Source organism: Typopeltis vanoorti, chromosome 16 (genome assembly GCF_054136105.1).
Source record: "Typopeltis vanoorti isolate ZY-2024b chromosome 16, IOZ_Tvanoo_1.0, whole genome shotgun sequence".
NCBI lineage: Eukaryota > Metazoa > Arthropoda > Arachnida > Uropygi > Thelyphonidae > Typopeltis > Typopeltis vanoorti.
In genome coordinates, this window is record NC_143564.1 from 12,002,485 (window position 1) to 12,017,964 (window position 15,480).

Below are 15,480 nucleotides of genomic sequence, written 5' to 3' on the forward strand. Positions count from 1 at the left end.
ACTACTAGAAATGTAATTAAAATGCAAGTTTTGACCTCAACTAGGCATCTAAATACTTTAGTCACCATAGTGCATAAGTACTATATGCTTGTTCTCTCGAACTATCACCCATCCAGTATAATCTTTTTAGGTAGTATAAGTAATATCTCGATCTTTTATCTCGATCACGATGATTGTTAACAGCTAGTTATTCACTACCAATGAAGAATATGTGTTCCCCATCCCGTTCCATCCCTCCCATCTGTTCTAGGACAGGTTGAGTCCCTTCCTAATGAGGGGTTACTGGCATATTAATAGTGGATTGAAAATCCACTATTAATAGCCATAGCAATAATGGATTAGCTATCCAATCAGAGATAGCCAATCAGGCTATCTTTGATTGGCTATCAGTGGAGATTGAACTGCCCACTCATTCTCTATAAGTTATATAGGGCTATAATGGCCTCGCCTACTCCCTATATGGGAATAAAAGGCGTTCACTGATTTTTGTTTTTTGTTGTTTTTTTTTACATTTCTAGTAATGAGTGGGAGCACCGTTCACCTAAACGACAGCAAGTACCCTTCGGGGAATGCTTTCAACCAATTTCTGATACATCACAACTGGAAATCTTTCCTCCATCGCACAAAACTGTCCCCATTGCTAATGGGGATAAATTGTGGTGTGAAGCAAATTCAGCATTGTAATTCATCCTAAAGATGTTCGATGCAGTTGAGGTCTGGACATTGAGCTGTCCAGTCCAATATTCCAGCATTTGTTTGTGTAATCGAGTCCTGGGCATGCAGTGCAGTATAGCATGGACATTGTCATGCAGTGCAGTATAGCATGGACATTGTCATGCTGAAACATGATGGTCACTGAGGAGTATTTCCACAGCATCGGATGCAAAGTTGTCTAGGATGTCCAGGTAGCAATGAGACATAATGGTTTTGGGAATTATGTCTGATTCCACCAATAGACCAAGCCCGAGCCAACTGAAATACCCTCGTATCTTTATAGAGCCTCCACCAAACTAGACAGTTGGAATGATGCAGGCCTACTGAAGCCGTTCCCCAATAATCTCCAGATTCAAACACGAACATCAGCGTGAAACATTTAGAAGCGTGATTCGTCGCTCCACAGAACCCTTTTCCAATCAACGGTCCAGTAATGATGTGAAAGACACCAATCCATCAGTTTGGAGTTTGGGAAGTGTGATGTGTGGCTTGTCTGCAGCAGCTTTGCTGTGGTAACCTAAGGCAAGCAAATCTCTGCAGGCAATTATATTGCCAACAGATGTCCCCATAGCATCAGATTGAATCGTTTGGAAGTGTCTTCCAGGTTGACCACGAGGTCCACCACAAATGTGTGCAGGATGTTCGAATATTCTGTTACAGACCTCGTCGATCTCGGCCAGTGAGCGTCGGTGGCCTCTCTGAGCGTTTTTCTGCTGTAGTAGGACCATTAACTTTCTATCTATGAATGACATAAGCAATTGTGGATTTGGATATACTGAGACGAGTAGCAATGTGACAGACAGAAAGAGAGCATTCATGATACTCAAATACCATTTCACATTGGTATTTGAAAAGTTGCAGTATTTCTCACTTTTTATTACCAGACTTATACAGACACATCCTGAGTATATGCATGTTAGTGGTAGGATCCGAAATTTGCATGGCACATAAAGTTCCAAATGCTTTGGCCACCTTAGTGTATGTTAATTAGTGCAAACCAAGGCAAGTCCTATGGCAAAGGCAATATTCTCATAAGCTTTTTGGCAATTTGTTTCTATATTTTTTCTTTTTGATTTGCTATAGGTTTGCAGCCTTTATATATATACACACACACACACACACACACACACACATCAGGGGCGAATATTCAGGGTGCTAGGTTGTGCGGTGCACATCCACGAAATAACAATATCACCAGTATTATTAGTTTGCATTTATTCCCGTTAAAGATTTCCCCGATTGGCTTCGCGTAATTCCTTAAAATAAATACAATATACTAATGTTTCATGAAGAGGACACTTTTCGACACATAAACCTTGCATCGCATTCGCGCTAATAGCTCTGGTGTGCGGTCAAAAATACAACAACCTTTGAGACCCTTAAACAGATGTACAGGTGGCTCAGTGGGTCAAATTTTTAGCATTTTTAGTGGTTGCATGCCCAAAAGGCGAGGCAGGGTAAGAGCAGAGACAAAAGCACCTAGAAGTCAGTGGCAGTAATTACTTACGAGAAATATCTGAAAAGTTCATGTCCTCGAGCATAGATGGCAACACTATGAAAGATTTTTTCATTTCATTTTTCTAAGTTGGAACATCTGTCATAATCATCCGTTTGAAATTGCAAGTCATTCTATCAGTAGTAGTTTGCATTATACAGCTGTCTGAAGCAAAAGTGTTGTCTGTATCCCTTGAAATTTATAAAATTGAGTATTGTGTGGTTATAAAATTCTTTGTAAACGAATGTTTAACGCTAAAAGAAATCCATTCGAAAAGTTCATAAAAGTTTATAGGCACTCTTCTCCTTCGTTTTCACCAATTAATAATGGGCTGCCGAGTTTAAACGTGGCCGTACCAGCCTTGAAGTTGATTCGTGTGAAGGAAGTCCAAAACATGTAATACCTCCCAAAAATCATTGATCAAGTGCAAGATATGGTTTTAGATGACCGGCGAGTCAAAGTGCGTGAAATTGCTGAGAATATAGGCATTTCAAAAGAACGTATAGGATATATTTTGCATGAAGAATTGCAAATGAAAATGCTTTCCGCACGATGGGTGTCGCGCTTGCTCACAGCAGATCAAAAAGGCACTCGCATGAAAATCTCTGAACGGTGGTTGGAGCGTTTAAACAAGAATGAAACTGATTTTGTGCGTCGATTTATTACTATGGATGAGACTTGGATTTTACACACCAGAATCCAAACTACAGTCAAACGTGGACAGAAGCTGGTTGTTCAGCGCCAAAGAATACAAAGTCGGTTCCATCAGCAGGAAAGTTCGTGGCATCGTTGTTTAGGGATGCTAAAGCCATTTTGTTTATTAATTATCTTGAAAAGGGTAAAACAATAACCGAGGAATATTATCCCGATCTTTTAAACAGACTAGACGAAAACACTCCTGAGAAAAGACCCGGTTTGCAGAAGAAAAAAAATCATCTTTCATCAGGACAATGCACCAGCCCACAAACGTATTTTGGCAATGGGAAAATTAAGGGATCTGCACTATGAATAGTTGGAACATCTACTCTATTCCCCAGATTTGGTTCCTTCTGACTTCCATCTCTTCCCAAAACTAAAACTCTTCTCGCTGGTCAGCGTTTTTCTTCGAATCAAGAGGTGATTGCAGCTGTAGATGGGACCACGCTCGTATTGTGTAAACCAATCCAACTGAACGTAGTCATTTGTCATAAGTCTCTGTTTGAGTTTCATCCGTTTTGCAGTCGTGAAGTGTGAAGTGACATGTTTAGGACACCGTAATATACAAGTAATTTTCTATACATAATTTATGATTATTTTGCCCGTATTATTTACAATGAGAAACAATGTTGATGATGTACTCAATGTCCCGTTTTCTGCCAGAGCTTTTGCGGATTGTATGATTGATTATAGTCGAAGGAGGTTGGAACTTGTGTATAAATAAGTAAAATGCGTTATTTCAGACTTTCCTTGTTTCAATCCGGAAAAATGAATATTTACTCAATGATTATTGTTTTCCGATTGTTGTGTATATTATATGGCTGTATTTAAAATTCGTATTAAAATTCAAATTATTCGAGAAAGTGTCTCACTCTAGTATTTGCCAATAATAATCTAAAATGTCCCCACGAAGCGTAAACCACCCTTTGTGATTCTCACATAAGTGGCGCGAGCGTGAAGCTATAGACTGTTGTTCGATATTTAAAATTACTTTAATTTATTAATTAATATAATTTTTGGACCAATTATGATGAATGCGATGCGCTATGCATTCTTAAAACTTTCATACTTCAATAACAATGCAATCATACGGTCAAATTGACGTGAATTTTGTAGATTGCAATATGCAATCTACAAATTCGCGGATTGCATAAGCCACACGACAGCACACCCAACCTAAATGGGCATGCGATGCCAGTGATATATATATATATTATTATTATTATTTTTTTATTATTATTATTATTTGACACCTCCAGGGAGTCCAAAGACTCATCGAGGGAGAGTGTGCCAACAGCATCGAACGATTGGCCCCCTTCCAACTACTAACCGCGCTCAAACTTACCTAACAGAGCCATTAGTAGCAGAGGCTCTACCAATGTGATTAGGATTAACACGGGATGTATACATTTATAAAATTAAAATTTAACTGACTAGAATCCGAGAAAGTATAACAAAAACATTTAATAAATCACGACAAGTTTCATCGGTGTTCCGACTTCTTCAGGTGAGTAAGAAGTAATCCAATACAGGTGCTCTAAAATTAGCAGTCACATACATTCAACTCATGCCAACAGTAGCACGCGGTCGCTTATTCATATATGACTGTTACTATTCTGCTTCTTTTTATTAAGCTGGAAAGTCTATGTTTTTTACCTTGTTATTTTTATAAGTCATATGTTATTTCTTACTCACCTGAAGAAGTCGGAAAACCGATGAAACTAGTCGTATTTATTAAAGGTTTTTGTTACACTTTCTCGGGTTTTAGTCAGTAAATTTTTAATTTTATAAATATAATATTAAATTTTATAAATTTTATAAATATATATATATATATATATATATATATATCTGTGTAAAATTCATATAACCTCTGCATTACTTCAACCTCGCCATTTTTAGATCTGACTCCCACTGATGAGACCTCATTAAAGGTCGAAACCGGTCTGGGGAGTGGCCCCCTGAGTAGTATGGGATGCACTAATAACCAGATCAAGATCAAGATAAGATAAGAAATCGTGACGTGTTTGGTTGTTCATTTGATGACGTCATGAGTTTGGAATGTTTGGAATTTCCCTGTGGGCATATGCGCCAAAGACGTCAGTTCTTGTGTTTCGGTTCGTGTATGGAATTATGGGTGATGGTAGAGATAAGGATTCGTGTCGTAATTGGTAGGACACTTTTAACCAGATCAAGATCAAGATAAGATAAAGAATCGTGTTGTAGGTGTGTGTTGTTTTCAGATGTATATAAGTGACGTCATTTGTTGTTGTAAATAAGTGACATAATTTGTTATTTGTAAATAAGTGAATTGTTCTGAAGGGAAAAGGGAGATATATTAGCGGATAAGCATACATGTGGTGATTGGTGGGACAATATGAACCAAATAGGAGTAGGGTGAAATGGGAAGCGACGTCAGTGTCCTGGATGTGTGTTGTTATGAGTGTAGATAAGTAAATGGTTTGCATATGGCATTATAGGTGATGGATAGTGATAAGATAAATTTTGGAATGTTGGGAATTTCGCTGGGCCCCCCCTTCTGTCAGGTGATATTTAGAGATAACCAATAGTGACGTTATGTGTTTGGAAATTTCTGGGGAACATATATCTCTCTGTGATATCACATGGTGTTTTGGTTTGCCTATGGAATTGTGGGCGATGTTTTTGAGATAAGATATCTTGGAATTTTCTCAGGGTGACAAACATCTATCATGTCATCAAGTTATGTCTTTGGTTGTCTATAGATGGCTGTACTAATTTTCCAATACATTTTGAGGTATTTCTTTCCTGTTAAAGGGTGAGAATTCTTAGAGTAGAGTCGTAATGGCAGCAGTGATTAGGCTTTTCTGAATAATTTAATTATATGCTGGTGTCTCTCAAACACACACACGCACACACACACACACACTAGACATGAAAAATCGCTAATATATCCATGTTGGTACTCTAATATGTACCCTATGATTATTCTTATGAAATAAAACAAACTATTCAGTATTAGAATTATGCTTACCAAAAACAACGAGCAGTGATTATTGAAATTACAGTTATTAATTGTTATGTTTAATTAAAAAAAAAATAACCTGCATTTCTTTCTAGAATGGGAACATCTTGGTAGTATCGAGGTTTTCTAAATATTCCAAATTGTTGATTTTTAACATATATTCACATCACAGAACACAAACAGAAGTCTGAAAATGCAGTTGACTTTTTCATTAGAGGTTACTGGGGCTAACATATATTTACAGCACAAACACACATGAACAGAGGAGTTGAAAGATATTTTGTAAATAACCAGAAAAGCTAGTTGACTACTTAATTTAGATTACTATCCGATTGGTTCTCTGTATTAATTACTTCGCACAGTTCCTCATGCAATGTTTTCCCAAGCTTGGTGGGAAAGTCTATGCACCGTTTTGTTTAGGGTAAGTGTTATTTCCGGTTTCGAATTCCGAATGCTGTTAGAGTATGGAATTCTGACAAGTGAAATTATTTTTTTTCAAATTGATTGGTTATTTTCTGTATTTTACTTTTAAAATTCAGTTTAACTATATATTCTAACAGAATAACAGAGCAAAATTAATAAATAAATAAGATGTATGTGAATTTATTTTCCAACACTGTAGATTTCTCACTAAGTCTTATCTTAAAGATATCTCTCTTATCCAGTCGCCAATTTTGTTGTACATGGGTGAGAAATTGTGTGTTTAGGTTGGAACTCTGCATTCCCATGGGAAATTATTGCTGTAGTAAATTAATGCTTACATTTATTTTTTTAAACCAATATTGACTATTAATTTTACCTGCGATTCCTTGTGCTCTTAAACTATTTCTGTAACTGAATATTTATTTTATTTATTTTTTTCTTTCGCATTAGTAATTTTAAGTAACGGATATGAGACAAACAAGGTTTAGAAATCGCCTTAGCGTTTTCTTTTAGAAACTTCTTTTGCCAGCACAACAAATAAATAGTTACTTGTTATTATTAATAACAGAATGCATTGAGGTATTAAGTTATGGATTTACATATCAAATTCTAATCAGAATAACTGAGTAAAAAATTTACAGCGGAAAAACACAACAACAAAAGCTCACATATCTTTGTTCATTTTAAGTTTACAAATGCATATTTCATTTTGCTAAAATACTATTTACGAGTATATTCACTGAAAAAAAATCGAAAATGTAATTACCTAAAAATATTTCACAATATTTAGTTCACACTCTTAACATTTTCCGAAGAGTTCAATGAATAAAATTTTTGTTACTCACTGTTTCTTGGTTACATTACATCAAAATAGCTTAACACGCAAAAGAGTTTTTAATAAATAAATAAAGAATCTTTATCGAATTGGATAAAATCTTGAAAGTCTAATTTTACCATTGATGAATTTAAATTATTAGCAATAGTTATATTGCTAATCATTTAAATGCCAAGATGGGGAACTAATACTTCATGATACAGGAGCTGATGGAAGTAAAGTTTTTTCTATTAGTTCTGAAGAAGCTGAGAGATTTTCACCAAAAATGCATGACATTGATAATCATTTACTATTTTTGGAAACTGAATTACCAACTATACGTATCATGGGGAAAACTATCACTAATCATTTAAATTCATCAGTGGTAAAATTAGACTCAAGATTTTATCCAATTAGATAAAGATTCTTTATTTTAGGACATTTACGAACCTTTTACAAAAACTGTTTGTGTATATTTACGGACAAAAGAATACACAGACTGTTCAGGGAGGCATGGTGTCATTTCGAGACTGACCCAATATCATATTTATGGATCTGTGTTTACCATGGTATCTGATTTAAAAACACTTTTGCATGAATAGCTATTTTGATATAATGTAACCAAGAAACAGTGAATAAAAATATTTTATTCATTGAACTCTTTGGAAAATGTTAAGAGTGTAAACTAAATATTGTGAAATATTTTTAGGTAATTACATTTTCGATTTTTTCTCAGTGAATATACTTGTAAATAGTATTTCAGTAAAATAAAATATGCATTTGTAAACTTAAATGAACAAAGATATGTGCTTTTGTTGTTGTTGTGTTTTTCCACAGTGAATTTTTTATTCAGTTATTCTGATTAGAATTTGATATTGAAATCCATAACTTTATACTTCAATGCATTCTGTTTAATTATCGTAAAAAAAATCACTACTGTGAAATTCATGCCAGGAATGGGGAAAAAAGTGTGGAAAACTGATATCTGTGTGATTGATTATTTTAGAAATTGTCTAATGCTACCTATTGACATTGTTTGATTTATCTGAAAACAATTCGTTCACATAATCGAAAATCCAAACTGTTAGAATTTGGTTGGTTTCCAGAGAGACAGCACATAATTAACCCCAAAACATGACTTAAACTCTTAAAGTTTGGTATAGAAAAAAATATTTGTACTCTCCAGATAACACATATACAAATTTTACCTTTCCCCATACCAAGTAAGTAAAAACACACCAACAGTATATCCAACAGCATGCGAAAACATGTCGTTGAGTCATCTGCACAAAAGGTTCATTTTTGAAGGAATGGTCAGGGTAGGGCTTAGTAAGGGTAAACAGTGCTATAAGAAAAAACCATAGAGTCGAGTGACTTTGGACTTAAGGTATTCGTTCATCCACTACAGCTGCTGTTTTGTGTTTGGTAAGGTAAAAATAATGGGTGAGCCACAATATTCTTTGAAAGTTTCTTTGTGAAAAGTTCTAATTGCTTAGACTTTTGTAACAGAAAGTTAATATAAAATATAAGATCAGAGCTAATAATCAGTGAAATAATAATCATAATTTTTTTAAAAAAAATTTTATTATTATTTCTCAGATAAATTACATACATTATATGAAGACAATTATGCATAACAATTACTTTCTCGTACTTAAAGTTTTTTTAAATAATAATAATAATAACAATAACTGTTTACAACATATATTATTATAATATATCATAATGATGATTATTACAGATGTTTCTTTGCAATTTTACACTCTATATATACAATATCAATGGATATAATCACTCAATATTGCATACTTTTGTTACAGTTATTACATACATTTGATTACATATGATACATTTGTATACATATGATACTTACTTTACATACACTTGTTTACATATGATACATTTGTATACATATAATACTTACTTTACATACATTTGTTTACATATAATACATACATTAAATAATTTTGTTTACATGTGATATGTACATTACATGCACTTCATTGCATATGATACATCTTGGATGAGAATTAATTTCTCTGCTTTCATCCTCGAAGCTTATATGTAAGCTTATCTGAGGATGATACTAGTTAGTTATTATTTATTTATTTTTTTCCTGTGTTGGGAAGCTATGAAATCTATGATTGAGAAATTCGCGCGTGCACACTCACACACACATACATGCACGCACGCACGGACGCACGCACACACACAGACACACATACACATGCAAGAATGTATTGATGCGTAACTGAATTGGAAGCCTGAATGAATATATTGTATTTCGTTAAGTTTGTATGGTATTTTGGTTGCATGTTTCTTGTTCATAGTATGTCCTTAGAGCTCTTTTCAGGCTATTGTAGTTTGTAAGGTTTCTGTATTCAAAAGGTAATTTGTTTATCATGTCTGGGATGTAGAAGTTTCGTGTGGCCTTTCCGTAGTGATTGTTGTATTTATATGTGATATAATTAGTAGTCTGAGGTCTTGTTAAATGGTACGTATTTCTGCATAGTGACATAAATGTTATCAAAAAAAAAAAATCAGCTAACGCCTTTTTATTCCCGTATACGGGAGTATAAATAATAATAATAATAATAATAATAATAATAATAATAATAATAATAATAATAATAATAAATAAATATTTATTTCTGGTGCCATATGAAGTAATCTAAGAAGAATGAAGGAAAAACGAATATGAAAAATCGACAGTGGGTGAAAAATACGAATTTTCAGTTATCATTGGAATAATTCATTGTCAATTTCTTTTGAATAAGACTTCAAATTTATTTCCTAAAGAAATTTGTATTTCTGATGGAATTATTGTAAGATATGCATTGACAAAATCACCTAGTAGTTGGAAAAAATTACCTGAAAGAGTTAAAAAATAGAATTCTTGATTAATAAAATTGGATGCCCAAATTTTTTGGGCATCCAATTTTATTAATCAATTTTATTAATCAATTTCATTTTTATCCAATTTTTTTCCAAAAATTGGATAAAAATGAAATTGGATGCCCAAAACGTGAAAAAATAACATGTACTTTTAAATGCTTTTTGAAACATAACAAAAGATTCTGTGCTTTTAATAATGTTCATAAATATATGTATTGATTTCAAAAAAATAAATATGCAACCCTTAAGTTTACAACAGTAATAAATTCCCAACGATCACCAAATGAAAATTTACTTTCAAATGAGACTCACATTGTCAAAAATCACATCATGGCAATTCCACAAGCATGGGAAGAACCTTTGAACAACAGTGCAAATGTAACAATAACAAGATTAAGGAACAAAAAAAATAGATTGTATTTTTCACTTTATTTATTTTCTGTATGTTAGATTCAGTAAATACAATTTGTAAATAATATTTCATTCAAATAAAATGCGTAAATTTAAATGAACAAATTGGGTGTCATTGATGTGTTATGCAAATTTAATTAAGACTACAACATTTTTTTCCCTTGTGAAATTTCATGCCACAAACTAACCAGAGACTTTTTTTTTTGAAAATCCACTTAGTGAATCTGTGTCAACTCTTGGAAGCAAAAGGAAATTAGTATTAAATTAATAAGGAGAATTTTAGTGGACAATATTTCACCTGAAAAGTGACAAAAAAATAAAAAGGTGTCATAGCATGCAGATAACAAGTTAATCAAAATGCATATATCAAAAAATACTTGCCATTGGAAGGGAAATATCAAAAACATTAACGAACCTCATAGCAAGACCCATTCTTCATTCAAATGATACCAAATGATGAAAACAATATGTGCATGAATTTCAAAACTATGAAAAAGCTGATGAATTTCTTGTTTGCTATGATCATAAATATTTATTTCAGGGTAAACATTTTTTTTCTTTACAATTTTTCTTTATTTCTTTCTTTCTTTTGCAGCTAATTTTCATTTGAAATAAGAATAAATAATTATTTATTTGCATTGGAAAGAATATCTTATATAATAATTGTATAAAAATATATATATAAATATCCCTACTGTGATATAAATGTTGGGCTGAGAGGACAGCACTCAATTGAGATTAAAGGAAATGGGTTTTACAAAATTGAACTATGTAAAAACCATAGTTCAACTTGTTTTGAAATGTCACATTGTGAAAAATCATATGAATTATACGTAAAATTTAAAATATCACTTTAATTATTTTCTGTATGTTAGATTCAGTATATACAATTTGTTAATAATATTACAGTCAAATAAAAGGTAACATAGAAATTAACAAAGTATACATATTATAGAGCTAATATTCATTTGAAATAATAAGTAACTATTTATTTGTTGTGCTGGCAAAAGAAGTTTCTAAAAGAAAACGCTACGGCGATTTCAAAAATTTCTAATATCCGTTTCTTAAAATTATTAATGCTAAAAAAAATGAATACAATAAATAAATTTCAGTTACAGAAATAGGTTAAGAGCACTAGGAATCGCAGGTAAAATTAATAGTCAATATTGGTTTAAAAAAATAAATGTAAGCATTCATTTATTTTTCAGAACACACGCAATTTACAGACAAAAAATAAGAGTTGTGGTGGCTGGTAGATGGCGTTGATGGAGATCATTTGTAGTAGAGGTTCGGTGTAGTGGTTGAGACAGCTGTAGGTGTCCTCCCATGACGAGTGTTCGGACTCCTTGGAGGTGTCAGGAATAATAATAATATTAATAATAATTTACTACAGCAATAATTTCCCACAGGGACGAAGAGTTCCAACCTAAACACAATTTCTCACGTACATACAACATAATTGGCGACTGGATAAGAGAGATATCTTTAAGATAAGACTTAATGAGAAATCTACAGTGTCGGAAAATAAATTCACATACATCTTATTTATTTATTAATTTTGCTCTGTTATTCTCTTAGAATATGTAGTTAAGCTGAATTTTAAAAGTAAAATACAGAAAATAACCAATCAATTTGAAAAAAAAATCATTTCGCTTGTCAGAATTCCATACTCTAACAGCATTCGGAATTCGAAACCGGAAATAACACTTACCCTAAACAAAATGGTGCATAGACTTTCCCACCAAGCTTGGGAAAACATTGCATGAGGAACTTTGGGAAGTAATTAATACAGAGAACCAATCGGATAGTAATCTAAATTAAGTAGTCAACTAGCTTTTCTGGTTATTTACAGAAATATCTTTCAACTCCTCTGTTCGTGTGTTTTTGTGGTGTGAATATATGTTAGCCCCAGTAACCTATATTGAAAAAGTCAACTGCATTTTCAGACTTCCGTTTATGTTCTGTGCTGTGAATATATGTTAAAAATCAACAATTTGGAATATTTAGAAAACCTAGATACTACCAAGATGTTCCCATTCTAGAAAGAAATGCAACTTATTTTTTTTAAAATTAAACATAACAATTGATAACTGTAATTTCAATAATCACTGCTCGTATGTTTTTGGTAAGTGTAATTCTAATACTGAATAGTTTTTTTTCGTTCATAAGAATAATCATAGGGTACATATAAGAGTATCAACATGGATATATTAGCGACTATTCATGTCTAATGTGTGTGTGTGTGTATTTGTGAGACATCAGCATATAATTAAATTATTCAGAAAAGCCTAATCACTGCTGCCATCACGACTCTACTCTAAGAATTCTCACCCTTTAGCAGGAAAGAAATACCTCAAAATGTATTGGAAAATTACATTAACATTTTCCATCTATAGACAACCAAAGACATAACTTGATGACAATGATGGATGTTTGTCACCCTGAGAAAATTCCAAGATATCTTATCTCAAAATCATCGCCCACAATTCCATAGGCAAACCAAAACACCATGTGATATCACAGAGAGATATATGTTCCCCAGAAATTTCTAAACGCATAACGTCACGATTGGTATCTCTAAATATCACCTGACAGAAGGGCGGCCCCAGCGAAATTCCCAACATTCCAAAATTTATCTTATCACAATCCATCACCTATAATGCCATACGCAAACCATTTACTTATCTACAACTCATAACAACGCACATCCAGGACACTGACGTCGCTTCCCCTTTCACCCTACTCCTATTTGGTTCATAGTGTCCCAACAATCACGACATGAATGCTTATCCACTAATATATCTCCCTTTTCCATTCAAAACAATAACGTCACATATTTACAACTAACAATTACGTCACGATTCCTTATCTTATCTTGATCTCGATCTGGTTAAAAGTGTCCCACCAATCACTACATGAATCCTTATCTCTGCCATCACCCATAATTCCATACGCGAACCAAAACACAGAACTGAAGCCATTGATACATATGCCCACAGGGAAATTCCAAACATTCCAAGCTCACGACTTCATCAAATGAAAAACCAATCACGTCACGATTCCTTATCTTATCTTGATCTTGATCTGGTTATTAGTGCATCCCATACTACTCCTCTGCTTTAATGCAGGGCCACTCCCCAGACTTCGTTTTTAATCCTATTTCTCAAGTAAGCAAACAGACAAGTAAGTCAAGTTTGCACCTGCACATAGTGCAAAACTGAGGGAACTCTTGTACGTAGTGCCATTCTCTGGCAACTCGTAGTAAAGGTGGATTAAGCTCCGATCACGTTCGTTAGTATTTTTTCCCTAATGTGAAGCACATCCCCTTGCAGAGATGCATGATGCCATGCATTAAAGGCAATGGTCATTATCCATACCGGTTTCGACCTTTATTGAGGTCTCGCCAGTGGGAGCCAGACTTGAAAATGCTAAGGTTGAAGTAATGCAGAGCTTATGAATTTTACCTAAACAAGTTGCCACAAGGTGCTTTGACCTTATTAAATAAAATCTCAGAATGAGAAATAGATGTAGAACGTTTTTTAACTTGGGTATATTATGTATTCAAGATACCAAGTAATGATTAAAAACCAAGTTTATATAAAATTACTTGGTATCTTGAATGTATCAGAAATAATAATAATATATATATATTATAGTCCGACCGCAGATATGCGATCCTCGGAAGAGTCAATTCATGTTGAAGGAAAGAAAGGAATAAGGCGATGTACGAATTCGTTACCAACACGCGAAATCATATGCGTTATACATAAATTTTCCAACTGTTATACAAGCAAAATAGTTACCACTTTAAAAAACAGAATTTCTTTTATGAAGAAAAGCTAATTTTCCGACGTATAATAATAAACACTCATCTCACGAAACGCATTGATTACCCTATTATGGGAAGGGATTGGCCTTTTGCCATGCGCAGAAGTTTCGGGGGGTTTCGCATCTGTGGTGGCACAGTATATTATTATTATTTGACACCTTCCAGGGAGTCCAAAGACTCATCGAGGGAGAGTGTGCCAACAGCATCGAATGATTGGACCCCTTCCAACTACTAACCGCGCTCAAATTTACTTAACTGAGCCATTAGTAGCAGAGGCTCTACCAATCGACCAACCTTATACATATATATAATCCAACTTGAAAAAAAAATTGAAATAAAAAAGAAGGGTAAAAAACATCGAAAGAAAGCACAAATTTGTATTCAGCAGTTAACTTTTTTGCTTTTTGAATTATGGCGGAAGCAAACTAATGCTATAAAGGCCAGTGTATTATATCTGTTACCTGCGAGTATTATTATAACATAAGATTTTTTAATTACAAATTTTTGTTATAAAATTACTTATTAAGTAATCTGAATAATTGTCAAAGAGATGCATCGCAAAGATTAAGGCAAGAAATTTAGTGGAGCATCGGCTGAAGAAAAATTCTAGAAATCTCGGGGATAGTTAAGTGGCGCTATCTAGTAACTGTTAAGATCGGTAAGAAATTATTTGAACCTGTATGCAAGGTTAGCTACATAATAAGTAACTTAACATAGTTATTTATATGTACATAGTTATTTAAGACAAGTTGCGAAGTTTCGCTTAATGTTGGTAATTCATTAAATCTCAAATCTCACTGTAGCAAAATAAGAAGAAATATCTTCACACGCTGCTATAAAGGTCGTAGTGTGTACGTCTCAGCCAACAAGCTATGATAATTGATTTCCAAGATAATGCAACGAAATTACGTCACTTGAAAACTCTTGCGATTCGGTTGAACGCACAAGCGTTTGTTTAAAAACCATGCTGGTTCGCGTTTATTTGACCTTGAAATAATATACATTTTCACAAATAATAATAAAACTAGAGTGAATGTAAAAATGCTGTCTTTTTTTATCGTAATTTTTTCTTTTTTTTTTAATTTCATATATCTTTTATGACAAATTTTTATCATCATAATTTCAAATAATGTCCTTTAGATAACGGTAGTCAGAAATAAAATAGATTAATTGCTTTATCTTATCTACGGTATTTTACT

General features: G+C 33.3%; 1 protein-coding gene across 9 annotated transcripts in view; it reads right to left on the minus strand.

The window, feature by feature from the left end:
• The window catches only part of GABPI (zinc finger DHHC-type palmitoyltransferase GABPI), a 281,497-nt gene that overhangs the window by 90,263 nt on the left and 175,754 nt on the right, over positions 1-15,480 (minus strand). The gene's annotated exons all lie outside the window — the stretch shown is intronic.